Source organism: Meleagris gallopavo, chromosome 3, assembly GCF_000146605.3.
Source record: "Meleagris gallopavo isolate NT-WF06-2002-E0010 breed Aviagen turkey brand Nicholas breeding stock chromosome 3, Turkey_5.1, whole genome shotgun sequence".
NCBI lineage: Eukaryota > Metazoa > Chordata > Aves > Galliformes > Phasianidae > Meleagris > Meleagris gallopavo.
In genome coordinates this window covers 15,639,426-15,647,409 of record NC_015013.2, presented here as the reverse complement: position 1 = coordinate 15,647,409, position 7,984 = coordinate 15,639,426, and the positions used below count along the sequence as shown (strand labels likewise).

Here is a 7,984-nt window from a genome sequence, read left to right as displayed (position 1 = left end):
GGAAAGGGAAAGGGAAAGGGAAAGGGAAAGGGAAAGGGAAAGGGAGAGGAAAACTGCAGTGAGAAGAGAGAGCTTACCTTTTTGACTTTCTTCTCTGTAGAAATAAAGACATAGGAGCCTCAGCACTGGAGAAAAGCATCCTAAATTGATGTGAATTAGCCCAGTTCTAGTGAGTGCAGTGCTGCTTCACTACTGGAATCAGACATATGTAAGGTTTTCCTAAGCCCTAGAGTAAGGAAAACACTTCCTCATCTATTCTGACATTTTCCTCATTATTGTCATGAATCTCTTCTTTTATTCTTCTTTTTGTCTTACAATTACTTCAATACACTTTGGTCACCAATACTAATTTTGTTTGCTTGTTTTTTGCCCAGTGTTTCAGTGCTTATTTGATTTTTTTTTATATTTGGTGGGGTTTTTTGTTTGTTTGTTTTCAAGCACATTGTTTTTCTATCTCTAGAGGTGAAATAGGAAAAATAAGGTTTTTACTCTTTGTCTTCTTCGAGAATTTGAAATGTACTTACAGAAGCATACTTTAACATCAATATAGCTTTTTTTTTTTTTCCTTTAACCTCCTATTACTTTTAGAACTGTGAATTAATTGGATCTCTCATACTAATTCTGAGAATGAGAAATTGTACTAATATCTTCTTCTAGATGTTAAACCAAGCAGAGAATGAAAAGATGAGATTTCTGAATTCACAGAACGTATTCAGGTTAGAACGAGAAATAAAAAAAGCCAGAAATACAAAAGCTTTTTTCTTTGTCTTGGTCACCATGTCCAAGTCTTAAGACTACTAAGAGAATGGTGAGTAAAGAATTCATAGCAGTCAACCACATGGAATACCTATAGGACAAACTCTATATGTATCAACAAGCTGTATTATTCAAGAAAATAATATAGAATTCCAGTTCTAATATCTGAATGTTAGGACCATTGGATCCAAAAAGCAGACTTACTTTCAAGTATCCAGTTAACTTACAAAAGTGCTTAGTTCTGAATAAAAAAGCCTGATTTTCAGATTGATTTTCAGCCAGCTTTTTGAATAATGTCTGATGACTTTGGTGATTTTTCCTTCACAAGAAAACCTGGAGTGTGATGTCAAAATGTGCCAGTGACCAAATTGTATTTTAGGATGTGTACTTTTCCATCTGTGTATGACTGTAATCATAGAACAAGTGCATGAGACAATGAATGTAAATGAAGTTCAAAAGGCTATGCAGGAAGTGAACATGAAGCCACAGGAGATTTCTTGGTTTCTTCTTCAGACTGGCTCTGTGAGATGACTTGCTTACAGAGTTAGGCTATGAACGTCTCAGATTTTCTGACATTCGAAGTAGATTTTGAAGAGTCCCTTTGGCCAGATATTTAGTCAAAGGTTAATGTTGCAGGATGAAACAATTTGACTGTGATTGCATGTTGAAGCTTTATCTGGGAGGGAATGTGGTTAAGCTGAGGCTGTATGTGACTCAGGCAGAATGAATGAGAATGATTTGCAGTCTACCTACTACACACTATTTTGTTCTGGGTTAATACTGTCTTAATATTGTTCAGTTCTAGTCTCCCCAGCTCAAGAAAGACAGGAGAGTCCAGTAAAGGGCTACAAAGATGACTAGGGGCCTGGGATCTTTCAATCTAGAGAAAGTTGAAAGGGAATCTTATCAATGTTTATAAATATCCAATGGCCAGGAAACAAATGGATGGGGTCAGGCTCTTTATAACTGTGCCCAGTGATAGAACAAAGGACAATGGTCAAAAAATGGAACACAGAAAATTACATATGAACATGAGGAAAAACTTCATTACTTTGAGTGCCAGAGCATGGAACAGTCGTGTACAGAGAGGCTGAGGAATCTCCTTCTCCAGACATATTCAGAATCTGCTTGGATGTTTTTCTGTGCAGTCTACTGTAGGGAACCTTCTGTAGCAGGGAGTTGAACTAGATGAGCTTCAGAGATCCCTTCCAACTCCTACAATTGTGCGATTCTGAGAATAGCAGCCATGCCCACAGAGCCATGCAGCTAATACCCCAGAATTAGACTGGCTTTTTATAGTGTAGAAGTACGTAAATGGTGCTCGGGTTGGAACCAGAGCACTCGAGAAATAGGAGAAATAAGAGACCCAGCACATCAGTGTGTTTTAGATAACATAATGTAGTTGTGGGGTCACAACCTGATTATTTCCCTTGCTCTATCCTTTCTTGTCCAGTTACCATAAAGGAAGAGTCTGTTCTGGGCAGTGCTTCACTACTTCATACTAAGTAGTTTCTTAGCTAATAAAGTTTCCCCCTCATTTGGGCTAATTCTAGGCACTAAATTGACTTGCCAATTCTAGACTCAACTTTCAAGCCACTTTGGTGAATTATGCCCCCATGACACTTCCCTTTCCTTCCTTCCTTCCTTCCTTCCTTCCTTCCTTCCTTCCTTCTCTCTCTCGCTCGTCGTCGTACCGTCGTACGTCGTACGTACGTACGCTACGGTACGTACGTACCGTTACCGGTACCGTACCGTACGTACGTACGTACGTACCGTACCGTACGTACGTCCGTCGTCGTACGTACGTACGTACGTACGTCGTACGTACCGTACGTCCGTACGTTTTACCCGTAGTCCGTCGTACTCCTTACTTACGTCTACGTCTCTACGTAACGTCGTACTCGTACTCCGGTCGTACGTACCGTTCGTTCCTACGTACCGTTTTCGGACTTCCTAACGGAAGGTTTCCCCTTTAAGGTTCCCCGTTTAAGTAAAAGGGTTTAACCCCTTTAACCCCCGTTAAACTTTTGGTTAACCGTACTTTTTACCCTTAGGTTTTACCGTCCTAAACGTTTTAACCGGTTATACCGAACGTTATACGTAACGTTCGAGGTTTACCTAGTCCTAATTTACCCGTCCGAACTTTTTAACCGTTAAGTTACCCCTAACCTTTTAGGTTACCCAAACGGTTTAAACCTTTACCCGTTTTAAACCCGTTTACCCCGTTTTAACCGTTACCGTTTACCTTACCGTTACCTTCCTTACCTTACCTTACCTTACCTTACCTTCCTTACCTTCCTTACCTCCTCCTCCTACCTACCTCTCCCTCCTTCCCTCCCTCCCTTCCTCCCTTCCTCCCTTCCTCCCTTCCTCCCTTCCTCCCTTCCTCTCTTCCTCTCTTTCTTTTTTAAATTGTAGTTTGCAAAAAATCAATATAACTGCCTGTTTGTCTGTTTCTGTGGATAGTGTCTTACACAATGAGTGCTATTGGAATATAAATAATAAGTTAAGCTCTATCTTTATAGACTCAGTTGTATGATTTACCAATGTATAAGTGGTTTTAAGAATGGCTTCGTCATCTATGTTTTTAGATTTCTATATTTAAAGATTTCCCCGAAAAGTAAAGTCGGAATTCAAACTTAATCTTGTAGAATATTTTAATATTATTTCATTTTAGGCTTGAATTTAGCTTTGTCATCAAATTAATATGTATCTTTACTCAAATAAAGTAAGAATTTAATCAAAGAGGAGATAAAGACTAGCAAAGTTGAGATGGGTGGTCATCCAAGTATGTGTGTATACTTTTATGTGTGTGTATCTCAAATGTAAGTAATATCTGCATAACTATGCTACAGTTTGTACACTCGGTGTCTGTGACTCCCATTAACAGCAATTTGTCCGGTAGAATAAATACTGTAACAATAAAATAGGTCTTATAGCTCTCACATAATTTCTCTGATACCTGCTTACTTAAAGCCCTAAGGGAAGTGAAATATTCACAAGCTTGCAATATATGTAAAGAAAAATTGATTTACTCAGCTCTCTCCTCCTAAAAAAATCCTCCTAAAAAATTAAAAAAATACAAGAGCAAATAACATTATGGCACAGAAATAAAAGATCAATGCCAAAACAAAGACTTCAAAAATTACAGAAGCAGAAGCATATTAAAGAAATAGACATGACTGCAGAAGGACTCTTCTCTTAGAAAATATTGTTGAAATATTCACAGAATCACAGGTACAATCAGAACAGATTGCCTAGGGCCACATCCAAGCAGCTTTTGAAGATCTTTAAGGGGAGAGACTCCATAGCATCTCTTGGCAACCTGTGCCAATGTTCCATCAGCCTCACAATGAAAACATGCTTCCTAACATTCAGATGGAACTTCATGTTCTCCAGTTTGTGTCCACTGCCTCTTGTCCTTGCATTGGGCATAACTGAAGAGAGCCTGGCTCTGTCTTCTTTACACACTCCCTTCACGTATTAAGATATTGGTAAGATCCTTCCCAAATATCGTCTTCTCCAGGCTGAGCAGCCCCAGCTCTTTCAGCTTCTCCTCCCAGGAGAGATGCTCCAGTCTCTTCATCCACTTTACTGAACTCTCTCCAATATGTCCACATCCTTTTTGTACTTGGGAGTCCAAAACAGGACACACAAACTGAGAACTAGACACATTCTTGTGACTTAGATAGGATTTCAGTATTTTTCTCGCTTTTCCTAGTACCAGCTCAACATGGTTTATCGAAAAGAAAAGCAGACAGCTCTTCACTTCAGAAGAACTGTAATTCAACTTCTAAATTCTTCCCTGGTTTCCAGTCCAGTCCATCCTTAGCAGTGGGAACTGCATTCAGCTCATAATACATAATCTATACAGGGTAGGTTGATTTGAAAAAGTATTTATAGGGTGCTTTTGAATTCTTCTGTGTTGTTAGTGTTCTTTATAGTGCCAGGTAATGTTATGGAAACTAATATCATTGTTTCATTGAAATTTTAAGCAATGTTTTATTCTTTGTCTTTTAATGAGAGCATGCTGCTTGCTGCTAATAGAACAGAGTAAACAATCTACGTACATTTTATTCAATTACTTTAGCTCTTTTTCTTCTTATGGTAATTATCTACTAAAGGACAAAGATTGCTACTGTTTGTTTTTTCCTCCCAACTATGTGCTGAATATTCTGTGCAGCAGCTTGTATTCTGTGTTATTGCAAACTTACTGCTTGCAGTATTCCTTTGGGGATCAACATTTGGTTGCCTAAAGCCAAGTATTTGTTTCTTTTCCATGACTGGATGATCTACTTTGCCACAAAACACATTTTGTTTTATAAATTCATAGGTTCATCCTTCAATGCACTCTCCAGATCAGAACTCTTGAGTTAGCCCATGCTGATGGGAACCTACATAATAAATATCTGCTATAAAAGATAAATCTCGATAAATAGAATAATTCAAAAGCTAGCATAAAGTTTTATATGAAGTAGTTATTTAATTTTGCTGTTGGTATTTTACTGTCATCAATTACTAATATTTTTTTCATCTAGCATCCTTTCAAAACAACTTCAATTTTCAACATGCACTGCAAACTAACTAATAATATATCCTTTCTAATTTGATATTGTATCACTACTGAATTGCAATTTTTTTGTTCAGTTTATATGGGTTCAATTTATTTTTTTTTTCATATGGAATGTTCAATGAATAAATGAGCATTGTTTGCATCAAAGCAAACTTTTGAAAGAATTTTCAGTACTGCCATCATAGCAAACTTCCTCATCTCCCTACTTTTGTAACATTTCAAATATAACATTATAGTTCAAATATTTTTGAATGCAAAGCTATTGCAAAATCATTGATTTAAACTATCTTTTTGATTATCTAGAACATTACAAAGAAATCTGGAATAAACTGAAATAAATGTGGAAAACAGACTCTTATGTCATATGACTTGATCTGTGTATCAGTTGCCACAGACAGCATTTCTTCTCTATCACCATCACTATCACTATTTGAATCAGGTTGCTATTCATCTTTTCTGATAAAACAGCATATAGCATTTGATAGACATTTTATCTCTCTAACACCAGTAATTAAGTCATAGACCAGAATCTTTGAAACAGAGCTCATTTTGCTGGTCAATTCCCATTATTAGCTGAAGGGACTTATTTCAGTTCACCTCAGTTGCATGTTTTTTTATTATCTTGTTAGTCTGGTACCTTGTATTGAGGTTACTATAGTGTTTCACAGTGTATTTTAACAGGTCTGTCCTCTGTGAAGAACTGTGCTGACTGTCCATCAGTAGTGCATGAGAGGAGTTTTTGAGGAGTAATTTGTGTGAGGCTGTGATTTATCCCTCTGCTACATACTGTATAGTGAGTTTAACAGAAGCAATTCTGAAAATCTACAGTAGGTTACAAAATACAGAAGCAAACTGTGATGAGACAACAGTGTGGTATCTCAAAATTATTTTACAAAAGCCTGTACACTAAATAAGCTCATTTTAAAATGTTGCTTCTATCCATAGTATTTAAGTAAACTCTTAAGCAAAAGTAAGATATGTAAACACCATACCCTTCTTTTTTTTTTTTTCCTTATTTAGCACTTGCCAGGGTATTCTTCAGATCTGAGAAATTACTTAAGTCCAGCTCCGGTTTTTGTTCTCCTTTCCTGTGGTGTAACAGTGAGTACCTCCATATTTTATATTCTTCAGCTGTGTTGTGAAGTGTTGGCAACAGTGTTTGCCTTGATTATTTAAGTATTTGTAGACTCGTGAATGAAAGAAACTATTCCTAAGTCACAGACTTTTGTTTGCTTCTGTCTGACGTCCACCACTACATTTTGTTTGTAAAATTCCTCTGAAGATTGGACAGCTTGTCCAATTGACTTAAGGGTATTAGGCCGGGTCTTGATATCAATTTCAGCTGTGATTTTTTGAGGAAGAAGAAAGGCATGGATATGAAGTTGTATGACACAGGAATTTGGATGTTCAAATTATCAATAACAGCAAGAATGGATTCACAGCACCTGGGATTATTTAAATAAAACTAGAAAAGTAGCATGAACACTTCAATAAATTATTTGTTTTTGTTTTGTTCTGTTTTGTTTTAATATTAAATCAAAAAAAGCTCAAAATGCTGCTCAAAAAGAACCTGACATCTTGGTCATACATTGAACACCAGCACCAATCCAATCAGAATGTACTTAAGCTGCTGGATACTAATGAGGAAGAATCAGACATTAATGTTGAGTGCTGCAGCGCTGTTATTGACAACAGATCTGATCAGTGGCAACCTTTAGGAGGCAACTTTTAAGTTTTGGTCTCATCAGATTTTAGATGGAATCTTATCATGGCTCAGATTTCATTGGCACTGTTACTAGGGATTTCAACATCCAGATGGTCAGTGAAAATATAAAGTTACATGCACATTTTTTAAGTGTTAGTGATATGTGGAAAAAGATACTGATACTTATACATTATCTTTGAAGTGAAGATAATGCTCAGTGACACAAGACAAAACATATATATTATTATGCATTATGCTTTACCATTGCTCTCATTATTGCTGTGCTAATTCTTCCCAAGAAGGTTTTGATTTTCTTTCCAGATGCTGCAAATGAAACTGAATTGCTTCAGTCAGGAACAGATTTTTCAAGTTTACTATTTTGTTTTTAACTCCATCAAACTCCAGCTTGCCAGAAATCGTGAGAGTCTTCTGAAATATGATTCAGCTGATGAGTGAAGTTAATCTGGATTGTCAGGTTATAAATTAAAAATGGAAGAAGCTATCATCTCTCTAAAAATACAAAAATAATAAAGCACAATAAGCAATTTTGCATATTTCCTTACCTGTAAATAATTACTTAAGTTGTGTAAGTAATATTATAAGTAATTATAATTAATATTATAAAATTATAATACTGTAGATGCCCCTTCCCTGAAAGTGTTCAAACAAGTCAGGTTGGATGGGGCCCTGGGCAGCCTGGTCTAGTATTAAATGGGAGGTTGGCGGCCCTGCCTGTGGCAGGGGGGGTTGGAGCTTCATGATCCTTGAGGTCTCTTCCAACCCGGGCCATTCTGTGATTCTGTAATTCTGTGATTCTGTGATTCTGTGATAAAAGAGAGTTCTATATAGCTTTCTGCCTCTTTTAAGACCATGTAAATCAAATTAACTGTTCTCACTGATTCTGCCCAGATATTCCCTGTCCTAAGCAAGGATAGAGAAGATCCTCAAGA

At 36.9% G+C, this 7,984-nt stretch overlaps 1 long non-coding RNA gene across 1 annotated transcript; it reads left to right on the top strand.

Moving 5' to 3' along the window:
* The first annotated feature begins 4,125 nt into the window (after positions 1-4,125).
* LOC109366945 lies at positions 4,126-7,571 on the top strand. The gene is made up of 4 exons (XR_002113657.1): positions 4,126-4,250; positions 4,478-4,631; positions 6,350-6,430; positions 7,356-7,571. It is a non-coding gene; the product is annotated as an uncharacterized LOC109366945 (long non-coding RNA).
* The last annotated feature ends 413 nt before the right edge of the window (positions 7,572-7,984 follow it).